The following is an 11,885-nucleotide window of genomic DNA, read 5'->3' on the forward strand; positions in this document are numbered from 1 at the left end:
TGCCATTTCCTTCTCCAACTCTTTTGGCAGATGAGGAAACCGAGGCCAACAGGGTGAAGTGATTTACCCAGGGTCACACAACTAGTATGAGTCTGAAGTCTGATTTGAATTCAGGAAGCTGAATCTTCTGGACTCCAGGCTCAGTGCTCTGTGCACTATGGCACCACTTAGCTGCCCCATCTCTTTTTATTTGTTCCTTTATTTCCTCTTGTATCCTCCAGAAGTCCCTGTGAAGTTCCTATCTGGATACCTGACAAAAAGTGTGCCACTTATAATTGCTGCTTTTGATTACGTTGTTTGATAGGAAATTCTCATAGTTGGTAGTCTCAGTCTAAATGTTCTCTTCTTTTTACCTATCTCAGTGCCCCTCGCCTAACCCTACTTTTCTTTCTGTTCCTCTCCTCCATTATCTGCTATATACTTATAATCTATGAAAAACAGAAGTATGGCATGGGTCTGGAATCAGAAGGTGTTGATTCAAATCCTACCTTTGCCCTTTATTATTTGTGTGACCTTGACCCTTTTTCTGGACCTCAGTTTCTTTATTTACAAAATGAGGTATTTGGATTCAAAGGTTTCTTTTTTTAAACCGTTACCATCTGACTTAGAATCAATACTAAACCTGGGTTCCAAGGAAGAACAGTAAGGACTATGCATTTGGGGTTAAGTGACTTGCCCAGGGTCACCAGGCTCTGTACTATCTAGCTGCACCAACACAGTTCTAATGCTTCTTTCAGCACATTGAATATTCCTGAAAACATGCCCTTAGTAAAGAAAGCCTCTGCAATACATTCATACTGAAGCAGATATGATAGCAGTTTAAAGTGCTAATACATTTAACACTTGAGTGTTGATTTAACACTATGAGAATAGATGCTGAGCAGTGGGGGTTTAGGCAGCAGACAGCTGGTGGGCTGGGGGCTTGGCTGCCTCCTCTGCCTAGGTGTAAATTGGCCCCTGATGCCCACTCTTTTGTAAAGTCGGAGTAGAGCCAATCATGAAGGGAGAAAGGAGAGAGCCAGGTGGGAAGGGAAGGGTGCTGGCACCTTGGGAGATGGTAGAAGGAAAAGGGGACAAAGAGAAGATGAGGGCTGGGGAAGATGGGGCAGCAGTTCTGTGAGGCTTCCTCTTGCCAGGGATCAGTACTGGAATACAGCCACCCCCAAAGCATTTCTATATTCAGTGCGTGTCTCTCTCCCTTCCCTTCCAGACCCTTTGTTCTCTCCCTCCTCCTACACTTTACTCCCTTAGCCATGGCTCAGTAAGTTCCCCTGAAAACTGTAGCTCATTGGTGAGGTTTTTATGGTTGTGCATTTTTTTTTGTCCAGTGATTTCCCTTTGTGTTCCCAAATGAGCTGGGGTGGAGGGACGTGTCGCTTGACACAGGAGACCAAAGAAGATCATTTTGTGTGCCTGCTGGGAGTCCAGAAAATGACCTTCCTAAATGGCGTGATCATGTAAACATTCCCATCCACCTGGAGGTTCCCAAGAGAATGCTTTCTTCTTCTTCCCCCACCCCCACCAACTCTTACCAACCCTTTGTACTCTTCCTTGGCATCCTGTGGAGTTTCCTATCCACCCCTCATGCTTTTAATTGCATTTCATAGTAATACAAGATGCCATTGCTGTTTATCCTGAACTATGCAAGCTCCCCAGGTTCCATTGTGCTATTGTTTTATTTTGATTTGTGTCTGAGCAAGAAACCAGATGTGATTTTAGGCTGTATTAGAAAGCCAGAGAGAGAGGGAGGGGGAGAGAAAGAGGAGAGAAAGAAAGAGGAAGGAAGGAAGGAAGGAAGGAAGGAAGGAAGGAAGGAAGGAAGGAAGGAAGGAAGGAAGGAAGGAAGGAAGGAAGAAAGAAAGAAAGGAGAGATAGAGAAAGGGAGGAAGGAAGAGAGAAAAAGGGAGGAAGGAAGAGACAGAAAGGGAGGAAGAAAGAGAAGGAAGAGAGAGAAAGAAATACAAAGAAAGGAAAAAAGAAGGAAGGAAGGAAACAAGAAAGGAAGGAAGGAAAAAGGAAGGGAGGGAAGGAAGAAAGGAAGAGTGAAGGAAGGCACAATGTCTGAGATTGAGAAGGAAATAGTTCTATTGTACTTTGATGAAGTTAGACCACATACCTCTAGAGTACTGATAGATATTGAGCCAGCAAGGATGTAAAAACCAATCTTGTTCAAATATTTTATTTTACAGATGAGGAAATTGAGGTTTAGGTTGTAAAATGACTTGCTTAAAAAGGTAGAGGTACTTAACCTTTTATATTTCCTGGTATATGTATATGATGTATATCATATATGTATATGATGAAGTATATGATGAAGTATATGAACCCCTTCTCAAAATAATATTTTTAAATACATCAAAAATATATATAATTAGACAAATCACTCCATCTTGTTTGTTTCAGTTTCCTCGACTGTAAAATGAGTCAGAGAAGGAAATGGGAAACCATTCTAGTTTGTGCATGTATTTTTATGTTAATTTTGTTTACTAATATATATATTTATGATTTCAAAGGAATATAATTGTATTGAAAGTTACTAAAATACATGAAAAATCAAGTTCCCAATTTCCAGGTTCAGAATTTCTGTTATGGTACCTCTGACTTCAAATTCATTGTTCTTTCCCCTATAACCCTTTTGCATTCAGTTCTAGCTACAAAATCTTGACTTTGAATCTGAGTTCAAGTGCTTATGGGCTGTGTGACCTTGGACAAGTCACTTCACTTCTGTTTGCCTCAGTTTCCCCATCTGTAAAATGGGGAACTAATAACACCTATCTCTCAGGGCCATTGTTGAGGATCAAATAAGAAAATATTTACAAAATACTATATAAATGTTTATTATTATTACTGTGTGCCCGACACTATGCTAGGTGTTTTGTATACGACATTTAAAAATGATAGCAGAGTAGACAGAGTGCTTGGCCTAGATTTGGGAGAAACTGGGTTCAAATCTGGCCACAGATACCTCCTAGTTATGTGACCCTAGGCAAGTCATTTAATCCCATTTGCCTAGTCTGCCCTTCTGTCTTAGAGTTGTTATTCCAACAGAAAGTAAGTTTTTTAAAAAATGGAAGTCTCTGACTTCCCATAACTTACGTATGTGTGTGTGTGAGGCAGTATGGACAAACTAGATAATGTCCAAAAACAGTTGGCCAAGATGGTAAGGGGACCATCCATGCCATACCAAGTTGCTAGCACCATCTCCCAACACAATTTTGTTTTACACGTTTACTTTGTAGATCTTTCGTATGTATGTATCTGTGTAGAGAGTCTCCCCTCGCCCCACTCCAATACAATATAAGATCTTAGAAAGGAAGAATTGTTTCATTTTTTTCCTTCTTGTCCTTAGCTCCTAGCAGTGTCTGGCACACAGAAGGAACTTAATGATTGCCTGTTTAATGAATGAATTGGTTCTAGGACGAGGGAACAATTAGCAAGAAGAGAAGGCTGAGCAGGGACAGGCCAGCTGCCTTCCAGCACTTGAAGAGCTGGTACATGGAAGGGGCATCATTGTGGCACTGATTAGTTTCAGAGTTAACAAGGGGAAGAAGGTACACAGAAGCTTTCCAAAAACAAATAAGCAAATGAACAAAATCAACCAAACAAGACAGGCAGTTCTTCTGTTGACAAAAAAGGAACCAAAGGCAAGACAAAGTTAGAGGAATCATAGATTTAAAGGTAAAAGGGAACTTACTGGTCATCTATGTCAAACCTTTTTTTTATAGATGAGGAAACTGAGGCACAAGGAAGTAAAATTAATTTCCTAGGGTCACATAGTTAGCAAGCATGAGAGGTAAGATTTGAACCCAGGCCTTTTGGCTCTAAAGCCAGGATTTTTTTCCTCTATATAGTACCCCTTTCTTTGCTTTGAAACTTACCAAGTTATTTTCTTACTCTGTCAAGTGATAACCCGAATAGTAGGGCAGCTAAGTGGCACCATAGTGCACAGAGCACCAGCCCTGGAGTCAGGAAGACCTGAGTTAAAATACAGACTCAGACACTAACTGTCTGGGCAAACCACTTTACCTTGCTTGCCTCAGTCTCCTCGTCTGTAAAATGAGCTGGAGCAGGAAATTGCAAACCATTCAGTTTTTTGCTAAGAAAACTCCAAACGGGGTCACAAAATATTAGACATGGCTGAAATGAGTGAACATCCCCCCAATATTTCTGTGAATGCTTATAGTGGCTGGCTAGCCTTGGGTGTTTTCTCTTCTTTCTCCACTGGTACCAGGTCTAAGCTGTGAGTTCTGATGATTATGATACACAATAAAGAGACATTAAAATTCCAGCTTCGGAGTCTAGAAGTTAATACCTGTGTAGCAGATGGGCCCCAGCACATTGCCAGAAGTGCACAGCTGTGGTCCTCAGGGCACAGATCACATAGACCATGTGCTTGGCAGCAAATAGAGCTGGGGAAGGAGCCATGAGAAAGGCTCTTAGGGACAGTCACAGAGAGTGGCTGCGCTTTCTTTCTCCCTCTTCTCCTACCACCCCACTCTTCCTCCATCCCTCTTCGTATGCCAGTAGTGGACCTCGAAGGGTACTTAGGAGGAGGAGGTTCCAATCCTGACTCTACCATATGATGGAGGGAGCATCTCTAGGCGATCATAAATAAAGAAAAATAAAATGGTAAATATTTTTTAATTTAAAAAAATTCTGATTAATTTATAAGATCAGAGATTGTGGAACCAATAATAGATAGAGAACCAACCTCTAAATCTGGATTCAAGTCCTTCCTCTGACATCTAGTGGCTTTGTGACCCTGGGAATGTCATTTGATTTCCCAGTCATTTAGGCAACTCTCTAAGACTATTAAGTCCTCCTCTTGGAGTTTCTACAAATTATAATCGCAGGTCCAGTTCCTATTCTTAAGCCTCTGATAAAACTTGGAAGAGTATGAGCAGTGGGGGAAAGGTGACAAGTAGCAGAATTCCCCAGTGGGGCTGTAACTTGTGGAAGCCCTAGATATCCTTGGTAAGCAGACTTCTTGATGGATAAGAGTCATGAACTATCAGCAGGAACCCGCTTTTCAATAAAGAGGTAAGACGAGGTTTGTGTGTTTGTGTGTGTGTGTGTGTGTGTGTGTGTGTGTGTTCTCTAATTCAGTTCATAAGACCATAGTTTTAGAGCTTGCCATGATCTCCAATGGCATCTGGTCTAAAACTCTTCATTTTATCAAAGAGGAAACTGATGTCAAAAGAAATTTACCCAAGATTACACAGGCAGGAGACTAATTGGAACTGAGGTCCTCAGACTCCAAAGCCAATTCTTTTTCCTTCCATTCAATTCAATTAAAAAACCTAAATGATTAGTATATGTCTGAGGCACCAGGCAAGGGGATGGGATATCTGAAGAGAAAACTGTATTATTCCTGCCCTCAGGGAGCTTACATCCTGTAGGGGGAGAAGGGAGATTCAAGATATATAATAAGAGTATAAACTAGCAGCATTAAGCCCCTTTTGGTAAGTGCCAATTTCAATATGAAAGAGACAAATCTAAGAGGTGAAATACAATAGTCAATTCCCTCCCCTCCCTTTTTTGATTTGGAATATTTAAATTAGCCTTGAGAAATTGTATTACATATTGGAAACCTTTGAGCTATTTGCTCCATTAATCTTGTTACAGCAGCGGGCACAGAAAGCTTACTCAGATAAACAGATGGGGACCTGTGGTGCATATCCTTCATTACTAAATGAGAAGCAGGCTCAAAATGGTTTCATTCCTATTCTCTGCAAGATGAGGAAGAGATGCATTTCTGAAATCAGAAAAGCAAGATCCTAGCTTCCAAGGAGCTTCACCTGGAGTCTCTCCTCTAGCTCACCTTACCTCACTGGCAGCCATGAGAATTTCTAGGGGGATTTCCTAAAGTCTTCCCCCCCCCATCAAATGGAATTAGTGATAGTGAACCTTTTAGAGATCCTGTGCCATACCCTGCCCTACTACTGAGTGCCAGGTGTACCCCCCCTTGCCCAACACAGAAAGGAAGAAAGCTCTCCCATTGGGCTGCTGGGCTGAGGGGCAGGTGAAGTGAAGAATGTCTCCCGTGCAGGTGAACATGATGAAGATTGGGGGAGGCACAGTGGAGAGGGGGAAGGGAGCATCTCTGCCTGAGTCCCTCTGCCTTTTTAGTATTGAACTCTGGGGGTGTGGTAGGGTGCACATGACCACAGAGAGCACTCTGCAGTTCATCTTTGGCATGTGTGCCATAGGTTTGCCATCACTGATCTAGGGTAAACTCTGAATAGACCTTGGAATTTTAAATGAATGGATATTAACTAGGTAGCTTAGTGGATAGAGTTTGGGATCAAATTTTGTTTAGCTGTGTGATCCTGGGTAAATCACTTATCAGCTCTCAACTTCTGTTTCTTCCTTGATAAAATTAAAGGTTTAAACTAGATCTTAGGTCTTTTTCAGCTCTAAATTTAGGATTTTGTTATCCTGTGAATATTGGACTTGGATTTAAGAAGAGCAGAGTCTCATCCCTGATCCAGACACTATCTCTGTGACTCTGGGTGAGTTATCACCTTTCTGAGCCTCTTTTCCTCATCTGTAAAATGGGGATAACAAAAGAGTTACTTCAGAGAGTTATGGTTAGGATAAAAGAAGAACTTATATGTAAGGCATTTGGCAAATCTAAAAATATTCTATAAAATGCCAGTTAATACAGTTAACATTAACTCATTTGAGACTCAAAACAGTGAAAGGTATTTTACCCATTTCACAGATGAAGAAACTGAGGGTCAAAGAAGTATAAAGGAAATAAAGAAGTAAACATTTATTATGCACCTACTTTGTGTCAGGCACTGTGCTGTGGGCTTTGCAAAAAAGGATTTATTTAATCCTTACAATGACCTTGGGAGGTAGGTACTATTATTATCTTCTTTTTGCAGTGGAAAAAATTGAGACAGACAAAAAGGCTATGTTACTTATTGCCTAGGTTCACTCAGTTGAGGCTGGATTCAAATTCAGATCTTCTAGAACTTTATCTCACCATGCCATACTGTCAAGTTGATACTACTTTTTCTTCTAAACTGAAGATATTGGACCATATGTTATCCAAGGTTCCTTTAAACTCTCAATCTTCTTCTTAATATTTTGTTTTTATCTTTATATCCCTAGGCATAGCCCAGTGACTTGTACATTGTAGGAATTTAACAAATACTTATTGAAGGTAATGGGAGCAGAGGAATCTAATTAGAACTACTTTATCTCCTTCCATTAAGAAGTCCTTTCCTTTATTCGAATCTTTGCAGGGTATTATGGGTCTATCTGTTAGTCTGGCTAGATAAACCTTATGATTTCAGGAGAAAAATACAAGATGTCTTTCCTTAAGTCAAATTTTGGGTGGAGGCATGTGGATTTGAAGTCCAAGGATCCAGATTTCAATTCTTCTTCTGACACTTTTCACCTGTGAGACCTGGACCAAGTCCCTTGACTCATCTGAACCTCATCTTCCTCATCTGGAAATGAAGATGGCCCAGCAGGATCTTCTTCTTAATCTATGATCCTATGATTTCTTTTCTCTCTGTCTTAGGAAACTGTGCTATGTCCTCAAGGCAGATGTGGGACCCCCAAGTCTCTGGGGTCATTATTATCCTATTGGTCCACCAGAGCGAATAGAACGAGAAGACATATGTGTATCGATTTTAGAAAATGATGTTCCTTGTGTGACTGCAAGGAAGGGAAAGGGGAAGAGAACAAACATTATTGAATGCCCTTTATGTTCTAAAGTCTGTGATGAATGTTTTAAAATATTATTTTACATGTTCATTGCCTAGGAGGTAGTCGCTAATATTATCTGCATTTTATAGATTGAAAAAACTGAGTCAGAAAGAAGTTAAGTGACTTGCCCAGAATCACCCAGCTAGGAACTGTTTGAGGCTGGATTGGACCTCGGGTCTCCATGACTACAATGCCCAGACACAGAGATGCTGGACCTTCAGTTATTAGATAATTTCCCCTCCTACATAGTCATTTTTTTAATGGAAAAGTACATTATCTCCTCTGACTTGTTAATCTGCTCTGATGGCACTGCTAATGTGTTTCTCTGATATTATAAGAAAGACCCTAGTGGGATTCTGTAGGAAATACTATTCTTTGAGGTGTGTGTGTGTGTGTGTGTGTGTGTGTGTGTGTGTGTGTTGGAGAGACAGGTCTCAAAGACATTTCAGAGAACCACAGAGTGAAAGATGGAAGGGACCTTGAGATCAAGTCCAATCTCCTCATTTTACACATGGGGAAACTGAAACTCGTGGAAATGAAAGTATTTGCCCACGATTACACAGACACTAGGGCAGCTAGGTGGCACAGTGGATAAAGTGATGGTCTTGGAGTCAGGAAGATTTGAGTCAAATCTGGTCTCAGACACTTAGTAGTTGTGTGACATTGGGCAAATCATTTAAATCTGTTTGCCTCAGTTTCCTCATCTATAAAATGAGCTGGAAAAGGAAATAGCAAACTACTTCAGGATCTTTGCCAAGAAAACTCCAAGCAGGGTCACAGAGAGTTGGACACAACTGAAATGACTCAACAATGACACAGATAATAAATAGTAAAGTTGGTTGCTGGATTCAAATCCATTTCTTCTACCAAGCCACACTCCCATGGCAGTCCTTTTTTTTTTCTCTCCCCATTTCCACAAAGAGGATAGCCTGGGAGACAGGTGAGAGACATGCCCCTTTCCTTCTCTTCTTACTCTTTGATTTAAAAGAATCACTGTGGTACAATGATGAGAACTTGATTGACAATTCAAATTCTAGCCTCAGTTGGCAATTATGTGACTTAGGATCAGTCAGTTCTCAGTTTCTTCATTCGTAAAATAGTCCCTTCCTTCTCTAGTACTCTATTAGTTTTCCCTCTAGTAAGTTCTATGGGTCTCTTTTCTCACTGAGGGGGCCATATCTCATCTTCTTTAGGTGCCAGGGAGGACTTGGGGGTAGTTGGCTTTACTAAAAGAAATCTATTCAGTCATATCTGTTAGTGTGGCCAGATAGAACTGATTGGCAGAGACATACACCTCAAGTACGGAATCAGGGGAAACAGGGGAAAGTATGAGATGCCAGATTTTGCCCCTGGGAAATGGCTGATGGAGAAAGTGAGAAAAATGGGAATAAGCTGAGAAGGAAGTGTGACATCTGTTTGCTTCTTATTTTAACTAATTCTTGCTTTGCAAAGCTCTAGTCACCACATCCTAGTTATGATGCTAATTGTGAAGATGGACCTGAATCCTTGTTCATATAGCTAGGATTAGGGACTATAAATAATACACACAGATCACCAGGTATACCATTTGTAGTAATACACTTTTCATATTTTATTGTAAATATAATTGTATTATAAATAGAGATTGTAATAAAATATTATAAAATAATATAATAAAATATTTAGAAGCTTTTATGTCACAATGGAATCATCTAGTATCGAATCGGCTCTTAAATTTTTGTAATGATTGATAATATATGATGTACATAGTATGGGTATCATCCCCTTTTTATAGATGAAGAAACAATGATTTTGTTGTTTGGGAGTTGTTGTTTTTTTAGTTGTATCTGACTTTTGTGACTCCATTTGGGGTTTTCTTGGCAAAGGTATTGGAGAAGTTTGACATTTTCTTCTCTAACTCATTTTACAGATGAGGAAACTGAGGCAATCATGGGTAAGTGACTTTCCCAGGGTCATATACCTAGTAAATATCTGAGGCCATATTTGAACTCAGGTTTTCCTGTTTCCAGGCCAGAAAGTCTATCCACTGTGCCACCTAGAAGCCTAAACTTAATGATCCTTTTAAAATGATGGGGGAGAAGGGGATGTGGTTAGTGGATTAGAATTTCCATATGAATGAATAGTGTGATCTGGCTGCCCAAACCACCAGTGCACTTGCCAGTATTAATACAAGCATCACTAGGATTAGGGACACGATAATTTTGCTATTGTATAGCCTATTCATGTGATAACTGGAAGATTGACTGTCTACATGTAAAGATATCAGTTTTGGTAACTACCTTTGAGAAAGAACATTGATAAGCTGGAGGATGTCCAGAGGAAGGCAGCCAGATGTGAAGGATCTCTTGCACCTGGGGGTATTTGGCCCTATAAAAAGAAGACTTAATGAAGGCATGATAGGTATCTTTACATATGTGAAAGGGTGTCATAGAAAAGGGGGCTTCACCTCATTTTGCTTGGTCCCAGAAGGCAGAACTAGAAGTAGCAAAAGACAGGTTGAGTTTTCATTCATGTAAAGACAAAGTTCCTAGAACAAGGGTTATTCCAAAGTTGAATGGGCTGCCTTGGGAGGTATTGAAGTCCACCTCACCGGAGTTCTTCAAGCAAAGGATGGATGGCCACTTGTTAGAGATGTTAGAGAAGGGATTCTCATTTAAAGATGGATTAGTCTAGTCCCCCAAAGTCCCTTCCAAATCTATTATTCAGAAGGCGCCAGAACCAGGGTATGAAGTCAGATCTCCTAAGTCCAAATCCAATTCCATTACACCATTAAAAGGGGATACACCATACACCCTTTATGATCAATTTTCACAAGCACACATACATACATGTTAAATAAATTGTATTCTCTATAGTGTGTAGGTATCTGATTTGTGATAGTTCAAGTCACATGTGTTTGGCTCTCATAGGATTATAGATTTAGAGTGGAAAGAGACCTGAGAGGCCATCAAATCCAACACCATCATTTTACAGCTAAGGAAACTGAGGCTCAAAGAAATTTAAAAGTCTTGCTGAGTGTCACACAGCTAATGTGTGTCTGACAAAGTCCAACATTTTATTCTCTGTATCCCCTAGGTGCCTGATAGATTTTAGCTCTTGGGAGTATCATTTTGAAAACCACTATTGATATGAAGGGACATGGAATCAGAGGATCATAGAATTAAGCTGGAAAACACCTTAGAAAACATCTAGCCCTGTCCCTTAATTTCACAGATGAGGAAACATGATTAACCTGTACCACCATTTCTCACACCACTTTTATTTCTTACTGAGCTATTGCCAGTTCTAATGAACAAAGTACAAGAGAATATTAGAGCTAGACTGTGCCTTAACAATCATTCTGCCTAATGCCTACATTTGACTGATGAGGAAACTGAGGCATAAAGAAGAGAGATGTTTTGACCCAAGGTCACTTGGCTAGCATATTCCTCCATAAAATGAAACCCAAGGAAATGCTTCTTTTTCCTGCCTTCTCCTGGCCCCCATCTTCTTCTTTTCCTTCCCCTTCCTATTTGAAATGCAGACCAGCTCCCCTTCCTCTTGCTTCTCTCTCATAAATTTAGTAATCCTCAAATTACATTTCTGTCATCTGCCCATTCGCTTTATTAGCTGCTGATAAAGGAAAGGTCAGAGAGAGTCTTCCTAAAGATTTCAAAAGCTTTTAATCATCACCAATAAATAGAAACCCTCACTCTGAATAGGCGAGATGATAACATTAAAATTTAAAAAAATGTTGTTAGAGTATTTTTAAGAGCCTGGCGACCTTTAAATCTGACCTGTGCTCTTGAATATACAGGTAGCAAATCAATGCCACAATCACATCTCCCCTGAACTGTATCAGTTTTTATTGCATGGGCTTGGGTTTGAGAGAATGCTAAGTAATGCTTGGATAACTTGCTACATCTCATCTGCCTTTCCTTATGGGATTAGCGCCCAGTAGCCACAGGAGCATTTTTGCGCTTAGCCAGGAGAGATCGCCACTAACAACAAACAACAATGCTAACAACAGCAGCTAGCACTTACAGAGGACCTATTATATGCCAGGTACTACATGAAACACCTACTTTTTGAACCTTTTTCCATCTGTCTTAGTATTAATTCTAAGAGAGAAGAGCAATAAGGGCTAGGCAATGTGGGATAACTGACTTGCCCAGGGTTACACA

This window comes from Monodelphis domestica, chromosome 4, assembly GCF_027887165.1.
Source record: "Monodelphis domestica isolate mMonDom1 chromosome 4, mMonDom1.pri, whole genome shotgun sequence".
Classification (NCBI taxonomy): domain Eukaryota; kingdom Metazoa; phylum Chordata; class Mammalia; order Didelphimorphia; family Didelphidae; genus Monodelphis; species Monodelphis domestica.